The sequence below is a fragment of the Hippocampus zosterae genome, chromosome 10, assembly GCF_025434085.1.
Source record: "Hippocampus zosterae strain Florida chromosome 10, ASM2543408v3, whole genome shotgun sequence".
Lineage (NCBI taxonomy): Eukaryota > Metazoa > Chordata > Actinopteri > Syngnathiformes > Syngnathidae > Hippocampus > Hippocampus zosterae.
Window position 1 is genome coordinate 18,252,431 of NC_067460.1, and position 13,077 is coordinate 18,265,507.

The window sequence follows — 13,077 nt, forward strand, 5'->3', positions numbered from 1 at the left end:
ACTTCCTTCGCGCCATGAAGTGCAAGAGAAATAAACAAAGAAAGACATTTTGGATTGCTATTAATAGCCTTTGGTGGTGCAGTAGAAAGTAACAAAGTACAAATACTTTCTTATGGTACTCGTGTAGATTTTCCAGCTATCTATACTGGAGTATTTTTTCTGATGACTTTTTACTTTTACTTATGACATATGAAAATTTCTACCCTTACTTTCTATTCCTTACGTTGTGTGTGTGTGTGTGTGTGTCTCTCTCTCTCTCTGTGTTCTATGCGGAAGACAATGTAAAAAACAAAACAAACAGCCAAAGTCAACCGTGGGTGAGATCTTAATTGATTAAATCTAATAAGGCAGTGATTCCCAACTACGCTGCTGCTCCAACACACGTGATTGAACTAATCAGCTACTCAGCAAGCTTCGCAGGAGCATGATAACAAACCTGATCATTTGAAGGACAATAAGAAGAAGAATATGGGGGACGGCGCAATATGCATTTCATATAAATGAATTATAGCAGAATCAATGAATACCGCGTCCATGTGAAAATGGCAGAAAAGTCACAGTTATGAAAACATAATGGGGTTGTTTTGGCCATCCGTGGCCGCCAAGTAGCTCAGAAGCTGAGAGTAAAAAAAACAGTAACAGCAGTGTCACAGAGGAACGTGAGCCGGGCAGCATGAATGACAAAGGCAACAGATTCAGCTTGACCTGTTTGGTGTTGTCGACTTCAAGACTTAATATTTGTCTTGGCTCGCATGCAGGCTTAAAAACCATGAGCTGCTAGTGTTTTAAAATAAATAAATAAACAAATAAATCTGTCACGAATGCAAAACACTACTTTGTTAATTTTCAATTGTTATCTTTAGCTAATTTAGCATTTATGTTATACAGTAATCCATTGTTTATCGCGGTTAATGGGGACCAAAACCACCCGCGATAAATGAAAATCCGTAGCGACACCCCGCCCCTCCATATAGCTACATGTACATAATATTTATAAGGCCAAATTTCATGGTATATATGCATGTATAAGTACATTTTGAACTAATAAACATGACTTAATGCTGTGTACTAATAGATTTAAACATGTTAGTTAGGTTAGTTTATGAATAACAAAATACAGTAAACCTATAAATGTAGTACTGTATATGTTGCTCTATGTGACTTGCTGTTGTTTTGCTGACTTTTGCTGCTTCTCGCGGACCTTTTACGGACTTTAAAAAAAAATTATGAATATGTTTGAAAAAATTCACGATGCACTGAAGCCGCGATAAACGAACCGCGAAATAGCGAGGGATCACTGTTATCTGTTTCACAATAACATAACTACGGCAGCACGTGTAAAGAACAAGATAATGAAAGTGTTTGTTTGTTTTTGTTTTTAGGACTTCCATTGAATCGGTCTTTTAACGCACATATCTGTACTTCAATTTAAGAACGTAATGTCAGTACTTTTGCCACCTCTGTAACAGTATCGCTACTGAGACTTAAACCTTATACGTAATGTATAAGAGTTGATGGTAATATTGAACCACGAGCCCGCAGGACTCGCGGGAGTCATAAAGTCACCTAACAGACGCTGTGGAAATATTTGAGTGGTGATACAGTGTGATGTGACGGGCTTATGGGGGCTGACAGCTGCCCTCGCAGCTCACATGGTGCTGCCGCTGTCAAGGGGAGAATAATGACAGCCAGCCAGCTGGCGTGTATCATACTCAACGCTCCACCACCACAAGGGGCCATGTGCCTCCCCGGACTAGTATGAGGAAGTAGAAACGACACACAAACACACACGTCGGAGTGGCTGACTTACATGTCGGTGGATCGCGTTTGGCTACGGCAGAGCAGCGCGTGTCCGCACGCTTGTCCCATGGCGCATCGTGCCTCGCCACCCCGCTTGACCAAAAACAACAGCAGTCGTGGAGTGTGAAGCGCTAGGATGGAGGTGACAGTGGACGATGAGCGGGTTGGGTGTGTTTGTGTGTCGTCTTCGTTTTGTCACTTCTTCGCCGGTGTCCGCCGCTTCTTAGGGGCTTCCATCTCTCCGGCGTGGAGAACGGAAGATTATTCGAGACCGGGTAAGTGATACTTGAACGCTTGTGCACGAGGACATCATGGGGCGAGCGAGCGAACGAGAGAGAGAGAGAGACAGTGAGAGAGAGAGAGAAAGAGACGTTCAGGGCCACATGGAAGCGTCAAAACCCGCCAGCCCACTGTCAATTCAGAACTACTCTTGCTGAAATAAAAACAACTCCACACGCACACAGAGACGAGCGCCTCCTCGAGTTATTTATTTGCGTGGGACTTCAAACTGTGACAATCGCACCCTTCTGTAATTCCACATAGACAAATGTGTGTGAGGACTTGAACGTCACCTGCTACGAGCGGCAGGCAGTCTTATCCGCCGGTGCCAGCCGCTTTTCATTAACCCAAGTTGCACTTGAATTACAGTTGAGTATGTGTCACTTGTGCAGTTCAAAGGTCCAACGGTGTTTTATCTTCACGGTCTCTCCGCCGTACACACACTTAACAAGAAAGCTGGCTTCTTAGTACTGGCTGTAATGGAAAAGGTATTGTGGGAAACACAAAACAGTGGTTCCCAAAGGAAAGCTTGGGATACGCATTTCCATATTCTTGCTCTTTTATGGGAGTTCAGAACTTTCCAGCAGGTGGAGTTACCAGAAAATACAGTAGCACCGTAATTGACTGAAATTAAATCTACGGTACATGAAATCACGACTGAATCACATTTAAAATCTGTTCAATACACAAATATATATATTGATATTAAACAATATCAATATATTGTTAATAAAATTAATATTGAATATTGATCGTTAAACAGGATTATCTAGTAGTTAAAAGAACTTTTTCTGCACAATCTGTATCTGTTGCATGAGAAAAAGTAGCGAAGCCGCAGGTCGCCCCAGTCCCATTAATAATCAGAAAAGTTTACTGCCATTATTGAGTAACATAAGTTAAACAGCAAACCAGCTAATAAACGATCCATCCATTCTCCACCACTTATCCAGCTAATAAAAGACTTGACGTCGGTTTAGTTTGGTGACTTCAACAATGTGACGTTGCTTTCAGTGTTGGTATGTATTTGATACTCAGTCTATTTGTAAAATTATACTCCTTTTGGGATAATTAATGGAAACGAAGTATTGTGCCTTTTACGCTGCTCGGAAAGCCAAAATGTCACAATCCCACCAGTAATAATTTAAATTAGATTTTGTTTCATTTCAACTCAGGTAGGATTAAAAAAAACAGGGATGGGAGAGCGGAGTGTTCGTGGGAGTCCCTTTTCAGGGCACTGCATAATATGCCATCAAGTTCCATTTCTGGTTCAATAATTGCTATCCTGCCGAAATTCACCCCCCCACCCCCCCAAAAAAAGCCAACGATAAAGTAGGCGCCAGCACAAAAGAATGTGAGCTTTTCTTCCTTGGTCTCATGCCTCCATCAGGGTTGGAGATAAGCAGCACAAAAATGAGAGTCATCAGACAGAAAAATTAATACCTTCAGCCCATTTTCACGAACAAAATCACAGATGGCTGTGGGCGTGTTTTGGAATTTTTTTTCTCAGTGTGCAAAGCACATAAGCTGCCAGAGTTGGACATGTTTGTTTGAATTTACACAAGGTGCCAGAAGACATTGTTGAAAAGGATCAATTTGTGATTATAGTTTTGGACAAATCAAGTTGCAGTGTTGGCTGGGATTAGATTTGTTGAAAACTAAGGAAAGAATGAGGGCTCAACTAAAAACAAGAACATTAAGCTTACATTGAAAAGTCTTAGTGGTTGGCCTGTCGACCTCACAGTGCCAGAGGTCGTGGGTTCAATTCCAGCTCCGGCCTTCCTGTGTGGAGTTTAATGTTCTCCCCGGGCCTGCGTGGGTTTCCTCTGGGTACTCCGGTTTCTTCAAATTCCAAAAACATGCATGGCAGGCTGATTGAACACTCGAAATTGTCCTTTGGTGTGAGTCTGAGCGCCCTGCGATTGACTGGCAACCGATCCAGGGTGTCCAAGAAGACAGCTGGAATAGGCACCAGCATGCCCCGCTACCCTTGTGAGGATAAAGCGGATCAAAAAATGGATGGATGGATGGATGAAAAGTCCTAAATAAACATTCTTGGATCTATCTACTGATGTTGGTTACGGTGTGTCCAAGTTTGAGAAGCTCTGCTATTGAGAGGTCCAAAAAAGCTTATTCAACACTCTGCATTTAGAGTGTAGCAGACGGTGTGGTAATGTGGAAGTTGTTGAGTCTGGAGGAGATTCACGCCACTATCTAAACAAATCAAACTGCATGCTACGCAGATTAAACCATGTTTTCACTGAGAAAGACCGGAACAACTCCAAAAACATGACCACATTAAAAGTCCTTCTTAAAAAGAGAGCATAGTAGTTATGAAAAATAAAAAAATATTGGCACACGTCTACCGAGATGTGAAACAAATACAATTCCTCTTTTTCAAAGCAAGTGGGCGAGTGTCTGCATGGAAAAAGAACTGGAAATGGTTCAAAGCTGAATCCAGAGACCCTGAGGATGTTGGTGTTATTTTAGGTTCCATGGGAAAAAAGGACTTCAAAATCGTTTAAGTGACCTTCAATCACTGATCAAAATATTTGGAAGCGAGTCAGTTCAATCAAGGAGACAATTTGATCTTGTTTGAGTTTTTTTTTGGGGGGGGGGGGGGGGACATTCTCATGGAAAGCATGTCAAATCCATTACTTTAAAATTCTATCGAGTCTCTTGAGCACATCAGTATGTGACCTCTGGCAGCTAAATTTGGAGAAAAAAAATCTGAACTTTTGTCACACCTAGACAGAGGAAAGTAACAAAGTGAAAAGACTGCTGGTGCCACAAGGCCTTGAAAGATGTTTTAATTTCCATGTCTTTATTTTTTTTTAAAACATGCTCATTATTTGAAATTGACAAATTAATTATGATTCAGTTACTGGTTTGGTCCGTAACATGTCAGAAAATGGGCTTAAATGTTGATTGTTGTTTTCTAGTGCTAAAATGCAAATATTTAGTTTTGATTCAACACAAAGATAGTCAGTCTGCTTTCATGGAGAACTACAGAAGTCTGACTAACACTGCTGAGAAGCTGAAATTTCAAGCATTTGGACCAAGAACACAAAAAAAAAAAAAAAAATCAGGAATCCAAACAATTCAGTGATGATCAAATATAATTATCGCCTAATTTGATAATGATGTAATTGTGAAATTGATTGAGACCTCTAACTTCAATTTGTGCGTATTTAATTTAAAGACGCAAAAAGTTAACACTTCACTGACGAGCTAAACATGATTTTAGTACCGGGTTAAGTTAAATTGAACAAGCAATTTATGATGCAAAATGTTATTAATAGTACGACCTTAAAGTAACAAATTCCACTTTGATGAGCAACAGGTAAGGTAGAAAAGGGTGCGGAGGAGATCTTACTGCTTGAAGAGATGATTCGCTTTTCAACATTCACCATACACAAGAGGAAAAAGAAGTTGAGCCATTTTATCATCCAACCATCTATGTCACATCCGTGTCACTTGTCTTCACATTTGCGGCGGAGCTAAAACGAATGCCAGTTGACTTTTGGGAAAGACAAACACCGATAACTCTTTGCCTTTGTACAACAAAACAGGTTTGTATCTGGATCAATGCACGGCTTCACTAAGACCGTACTGTCCTTCGGATCATTGTGTGACAGCCATAATGCAGACTGACTGACAGAGGGAATGAAGTCATCCGACCAGTTAAGGGGTTTATTTTACGTCCACCTTATTTGACTCTCACACTCGGTCTGGCATGGCCCATGCCAAGTGCCGCATCTACTAAGCACAGAAGGAATTAGCTAGGCTGGAACACACATTAGCCATTGGTGCGTACGTCCTGATGCAGTTTTCTGAGAGCTTCACGGCCGATCGTCTTTGTGTTTACTCCACACAGGTTAAAATGTACTAGCCCGCCTTTATTAAATCCCTGACCATTGGAAGAGATCAGAAATGAACTGTCAGCGAAGAATGACATTCACTGGGGATGTGGACACCCCATTCGCAGAGTTGGATTTAGTGATGGCCAAATTTAGTTGACATTCAGTGTTGGCTTTGCATGTGGACCAAAAGACACCTCTGATGAAATGAACCATTTTTAACACTTTGATACTATTCCTGTATGACTGTAATTGCAACTGTCCTCAATTGAATTGGGTTTGGGGTTTTTTTTGCAGCTGCCAGGCCGGTCGTCCGTATCCAGTCGTTATGGCAACCCTGCAAACATCATTTTGGAATAATGCTACAAGGTTTATCACAGCGGGCTGAGCCTCATAGCTTTTGAAAAGACGCATGTCTTGCAGCAGGATACAAAACAATAATAGACTACGACTGCGATGGCTTCTTGTTTGCAGTACGTGTGGCGCATTACATGCAACAACTGCCACCTCACCGACAACAAAATACACATCGGGAGGATTCCGAAAAGCATCAGCCCAAAGGGGACATAAAAACCATACACATGTAATCACTTTTTGGTATTTGAGTAGGCGTTCTCTTACAAAAGGATGAATAGATTTGGTGAGTCGAGATTCAATAGAGACTCTAGTTATAACCGAATCCTGAACCTTGAACAGGGTAGAAAGTTGATGGATGGATATGCATTATTATGCATTATGCATAGAATCCTTTAGCATATTAGGCCTGAAAATGCATGAAAAGGATAAAAGCTCTTCCAGTAACTTAGGACAGGAAGGAAGGGGACGATATCACTCGTGTGACAGCCATGCCTGAGCAATGCTCTTCAATAAAGTGCAGTGAAGCTTATTTTTACGAGGTGGGAAATTCCTGCTGTTCTAGACAGTCCTGAAGCAGTCCTTGTCTCGTAAATCAGGTAATGGCTTGCAAAATGCTGTTGATTTCAACTCATTTAAAATGTCTCTGAAACCAAAGCAACATATTTATGTGAGCCTGAGCAGGCTTTCCCTTCCTCTAAAACCAGATTTCTTTACTAGGTAGAACTAAAAAATAGATATAATCATGTTTTTCTCAGGATGAATCGAATTCATTGAAGGGATAAAATCCAGCACTATGTTTGAAATTGACTTGGGTCCTTGGCCTGGCTTCAATTCCCACTCGGAGATGAGGTGCGAATATGAGGTCTCTTGGTGTGCCCTGTGAGTGAGTGGAGACTAGTGCGAGGCACTTTGCTCGGCCTTCTCTGCCATGCCTTCATGCAATCCTTGAAGGATTCTTCAGGGATCATCCACAGCTCCATCATCTTGATATCAATCATATTTTTAAATTGGGCTTAAGCTAACGCGAAAAGTGGGAAAGAAGGAATCGCACGGAGCCACGTTCGTGTCAGTGGTGTCAGGTTGCTCCAGTGTTCCGCTCAGCCGGTAACTCTCAGATGCTCAGAGTATTATGAGCAGGTGGGTACTGAAGGATCCACAAAAAATCACAGGCGCAAGTCTGGGCTCATTGGTCTTATCGTCACATACTCTGCTGATGCTTTAAGATGAGACACATAGCACATGACTAGAAAAGCTTCTGGAAAGTTCAATGGGTGCAGAAATCTGAGGTTCCGCTTAGTTTGGGTTTGAAATCTATGTTTTGTGACCCCGAGTCCTCATCACAATGAATGAAATCACGGACACAGTTTAGTGGCTGTGAAGCTTAAAGTGTGTCACACACCATCTGATTGAGGTCCCCAGAGTGTTTGGCTCTCAAATCTGCTCTCGAGTTGATTACAACCAAGTGTGATAGGTCTTCAGTGCTTACTGACATTTACAGGCAGCCTTCATGAATTGTTTAACAACTACAAACTGACGAGACTATTAATCATTCAAAAGTAATGCCTGATGCGTCGCGAGCTTTTCTCTCCAGAATATTATCACCTTCGTCACGCTGCAATGCACGGACGTTAGCGGGTGTCTAGAGTTACAGCGTGGGTGGTAAATACTCTGGAATGAAAAGCGAACCAATTAGAGGGCCTTCAGAGTTGTTGGTGAAACACAGCCAATGAATAATTTCTCTTTACCTGTGCTTCACTTGGAAATGCTTCCAAACACACACATGAGACCAAACGAGGCAAGGCAGGCCGGGCTGTCGAGGTTTTTCTGTTTATTTATACTCATATTGCCATATTTAATCCATTCTATTTGCCAAGACGAATGTGAACTTCCACCAACCTGGTGCTGTCAGTCATTCAGACCAAAAAAAAAAGCAGAATCTTGTCCATGTGTCAAACCTTGCGCCTTTGTGAGAATTAACAGCACTTCATGGTAGAAGTTAGGTATCAAATAACTGCAGTCGATTTGGCTACAATTGGAGTTTATCAAGAAAGCGGGCAATGTGGATAAAACACACGCAACCTTTTAGCTATTTTAAGTATTGTGGGCTAGAATATATAAAAAATTAATGTCTGGTTGAAAATAGTGTCCAATGACCGTGGAAAGATGGACAAAAACGGTAAAACAAATATATACAATTAGAAATACACCCACTATATTTTGGTGTTAGCTTGAGCACCTGATGCTACATATGCTACACTCATAGTTCACTGAATTAGGTAAGCTAGCTGTGAATCTTAGTCGATCTAGAACAAGATCTTTATCAAAGATTCAGCCTACATATTTTGCTTGCTTTTTTCACCCTGTGATTAGCTGGCAAACAGTCCAGGAACTGAGCCAGTATTTTCAGGAAAACTGGTCGAAATTGGATGGCGGGTATTTGAGAGGAGCAAAATATTCATAAACAAGACTGCATCATGCGGTGAAGTGCTCCAACCCTCGAAAGGCACAGCACAAAAATAAACATATTGCTCATTAAAAAAAAAAAGTAATAATAAATAAATACATAATAAAACAAGGGAGTCTAAAACAAACTCACCAAAAAAGAACTGCTTTTATTTCTCTCATGGTGCCTTTTAGACACTTCCCGGTGCATGTATCAATTCCTGTTTATTTTAATCTCCTACATTCACTGCCGGGGCTCTCTTGCATCCCTGCTGGGTGCTAATGGCTCGCAAGCCATTATCCCTCACTTACTCTGTCCTATTTCCACATATGCTCGTCTTCCCACAGCTACCCAAACATCAGCTGAATCTCAGGCTGCTTGAGTGGTCTCAGGTGGTTTCAACAGTGACATTTCTCGAGACACATTTTCAGAGTCCCTGTTTGGAAGACTTCTACCAGTAACATCCAAAACACTCATTGTCAGTGCTGCTCCTCTTGCAGTTTTTTTTTTTTTTTGGAGGGGGGGGGGGTGCATTTAACCATGGCTCAGTTGATGTTCTTACGTAGGATGTTTTTTTTTTTTTTAATAACTTCTGGCCATAAATGTTTCAGACGGTCATCAGCAACACTGTCCCCTGTTAGAATTGGAGCAAGAGACGCTAGCTGTTCTGTCATGTACATATAGTGTCTAAATTAAAATTAAAAATTAAAAATTGATTATTTATGTTAAAGCCAAGAGGCTGCTGATTACTCATTGAATAAATGAATAAATAAATGATCCATACTGTGTATGTGTATTAAAATGAGCTGTATTCTCACAGATATTAATTCAGTTCCGGTATGTTTGTTTTATGGATCCAATCCGTTCCGCTTTGGCTGTGGCTCAATATTTAAATAGCCCTCATCGCATGTAATGGTTTAGTCACAAACTTTCCCCAACAGTAGTATGCTTCTCCTTCATAAATTCGGGAATGAGATTCCATTAAAATGTCCAAAACTGTGGAAATTCTCTTGCCTGGCCCGGAGCTCAGCGGTCCTAAACTTCCAATCCTAGAATAAACCTCGCCTTGCTCCCTTCCAGGGGCCGGTCTGGCGGTCAAACCCTCTTGGCTGTGTGAACTATGAGGGCTCTTGTGGTTTAAATCAATTTCAGTGTGATTTCAAACCACGGTGACATGACACCATCCCCTCGAACTGCACTGGAGAACATCATGTTAATGACATCATCTGAGAAGGTATACACACACACTCGCACACACATTTTTTAAATGTAATCAAAAATATACATTTTTTAAATAAAGTTTTATTTTATTAGCAAAATAAATTTCTTTTCAAATGCGACCTTTGTTTTTGTTTTGAACGCTAGCACATAGTTACCACAAATAAGTAAGAAAAAAATCCATTGAGGCTTCAGCGTGCTAATGTAACTGGAACAATTCTACAAAGTGCAGTAAAGGAAGTGGATTGTTTTGACAGTTTACATTCACGCACAGTAGTTGGCTCATATGCAGAAAGACAATCAAACAAGAGCCCAGTCGGGACCATTCGTCGGTCGGTCTGGATTAGAGAGCCGCAACTATAAACCGAATGATTTGTTTTGGAGATCTCCGGCAAGGTAAAATGATGTGGCGACTACAATTAGTTCTTTTGAAATGGAAACTTTCCTGAAGCTGTGGAGTGGAAAATTTGCCCGTGTTATCCAACAAAACCTGCAGTGTTTAAGTTTGAAGTCAGGACCAAGGCAGCTGACCGTAGTTAGTCATGCATGCTGCCTGATACTGAGAACATTTCTGGAAGGAGACTGTCCTGCAATGCCGGTTTTGTTTTTCCATCCTGGTTTTGACCGGCAAATGCTCAGTCAGTGAAGTGTTGTTGTAGAATTTATCCCATGTATCATGAGAGTTCATTTGCAGGGATCAGGCCAGGCCAGTGCACCAGACCAGTTCATGGTGGTCCACATTTTTAGGGGACCAGCAACTACTCACCAACAGGGGTGAGTGTTGCAGCCTGTTGTCATACATTCCTGCTCTGCTACATTCATTCATTCATTCATTCATCTTCCGAGCCGCTTGATCCTCACTAGGGTCGCGGGGGGTGCTGGAGCCTATCCCAGCTGTCTTCGGGCAGTAGGCGGAGGACACCCTGAATCGGTTGCCAGCCAATCGCAGGGCACACACAGACGAACAGAACATACATGCTCATACCTAGGGACAATTTAGAGTGTTCAATCAGCCTGCCACGCATGTTTTTGGAATGTGGGAGGAAACCGGAGTACCCGGAGAAAACCCACGCAGGCCCAGGGAGAACATGCAAATTCCACACAGGGAGGCCGGAGCTGGAATCGAACCCGATACCTCTGCACTGTGAAGCCAACGTGCTAACCACTGGGCTACTGGGCTCTGCTACAAACAAAATATAAAAATAATTAGGGCTGGGCAAAAATTCCATATTAATGTATATCGTGATAGACACCTAATCTATGTGAATAGGAATTGCAATAATTAATAATATTGGTTGCAAAAAAATCAGGACCAAACTCTGTGTGCTATTGGCAGAGGCTACAGTATGACGTTAAATATAAGCCACAATTACAAGCACCTAAGAGGCAATTTTGGATCACAAAAGGTTGTTCCATACCATCCCACAATATCCATCAATCCATTTTTTTATAGCGTTTCACCTTATTTGGGTTACATGTGATCTGAAACCTCTCCCAGTTGACTTTGGGGTTACACTCAAACGGTTGCAAGCCAATGGCATTGGATAGCCAGGCAATGTTTCACATTCACACTCAATTTCCAGTCTTCAAATGAACCCAAGGGGATGTTTTGGGTGTGGTTTCCACCTCCTCACGGCCAATTCTGAAAACTTTCTGCCACTCAAAGACTTTCTATGACTTTATGAGCTGTCTGTAAATGTCTTAATGGTCTTCTCTTGTGTACGTATCCGAGCTGCTGCCTGTGCACACTTGATCTACGAGCACAAGGAACGCACACAGCTTCCAACCCCCCCAAAGAAGAGTTCCAATGGCTTTTTTTTTTGGTGCTCCTAAAACAGTAGGACGGTCTTCCTTTTAATATTCGAGCCACAGTGACACATTAAAAGCCTTTTGGAGAATCACCACCAACACAAACTGAGCTTGTTTAATTTTATTAGGCCGTTTCATTGTGGTGGTTTTTGTTGTTGTTGTTTTATCGCATTACGTTTTATTGGTCTCATCCATTTCCCACCTATTTATTGGATTTTTTTCTTGCATGTCTGGTTTGTTTATTGCACAGGACTGTTGGCAGCAAGAGTTGTGGGAAAACTGCTATGTAAATGAAATTTTACCTTAACCCCTCCCCTGGACAGAGCTATCAGGAACACAAGGTGAGCAAGTCACACTACTTATGAGACATGATTATGTATACACATTAATTTCACAAATATAAACACTTCAAGTCTGTATTGGTTACAAAATATGCGTTGTAAATTCAGGGATGCAATTACACTTGACAACTAGAGGAACTCTGGAGTAAAACGCACAACTGAGCCGAGTTACGACCTCGGTCACGGTCCGGAACGAACTTGGAAATCAAAGTACCATTGTTGTGCTTTGTGGTTGACTGGCAACCAGTCCAGGGTGCCCCCCTTTTCCCTTGTCCAAATGATTCTTCCCTCTTGACAGAATGGGTCATGACACCAACTAAAATGACACCCATCCCTACATCAGAAATATTTGTGCTTTTCTACAGGTCTCTCTTACAAACACCCTCTCTACACTTTGGCACACAGAAGCACACAAGTAGCCCGCAACAACAGCGGTGTCAGTCAAATCACGTTCCATTGTCTTTGAACAGTGTTTGCCTTCAAAACGGTACATGACAACCTCTGTATTAACTTGCAAGCGATGACAGTTGTAACAAGCTTTACAAAACAATGGAAGCATGTCGCAAACAATGTCATTTGCCGCCGTTGCAGCTGTAATGCCAATTGAGGAGCGCTTGCCCAAGCCGTACGCTGTTAAACTTCAGCATCGCCTGATGAGCGGGTCATTCAGCCTGGCAAACTCACTCACCCCCCCCCCCCCACCTCCACCCAAAAAAAACAAATTCGAGACTCCCATGATAGTTTTGTCGATTTTGATGTCATTTTCAGAATGTGGAGACTAAGAACACAGACTAGATAAGTGATATGTTTTGAACAAAGGGATGGGGGGGGGGGAGATCCAAAGTCAATAATTTCCCAATGACGTCAATTACATCAGAACCCTGACGTCCTGGTGTAGGCTTTCACAAACCAAAGGAAGTATTAACTTGGTTCATTACTTTTTTTTTCTTCTACTTAATTGTCAGCCTGTCCA

The 13,077-nt window shown here is 41.8% G+C and overlaps 1 long non-coding RNA gene across 1 annotated transcript; it reads left to right on the forward strand.

Moving 5' to 3' along the window:
- The first annotated feature begins 1,095 nt into the window (after positions 1 to 1,095).
- LOC127608829 (uncharacterized) lies at positions 1,096 to 6,395 on the forward strand. The gene is made up of 2 exons (XR_007964340.1): positions 1,096 to 2,075; positions 6,234 to 6,395. It is a non-coding gene; the product is annotated as an uncharacterized LOC127608829 (long non-coding RNA).
- Positions 6,396 to 13,077: the final 6,682 nt, after the last annotated feature.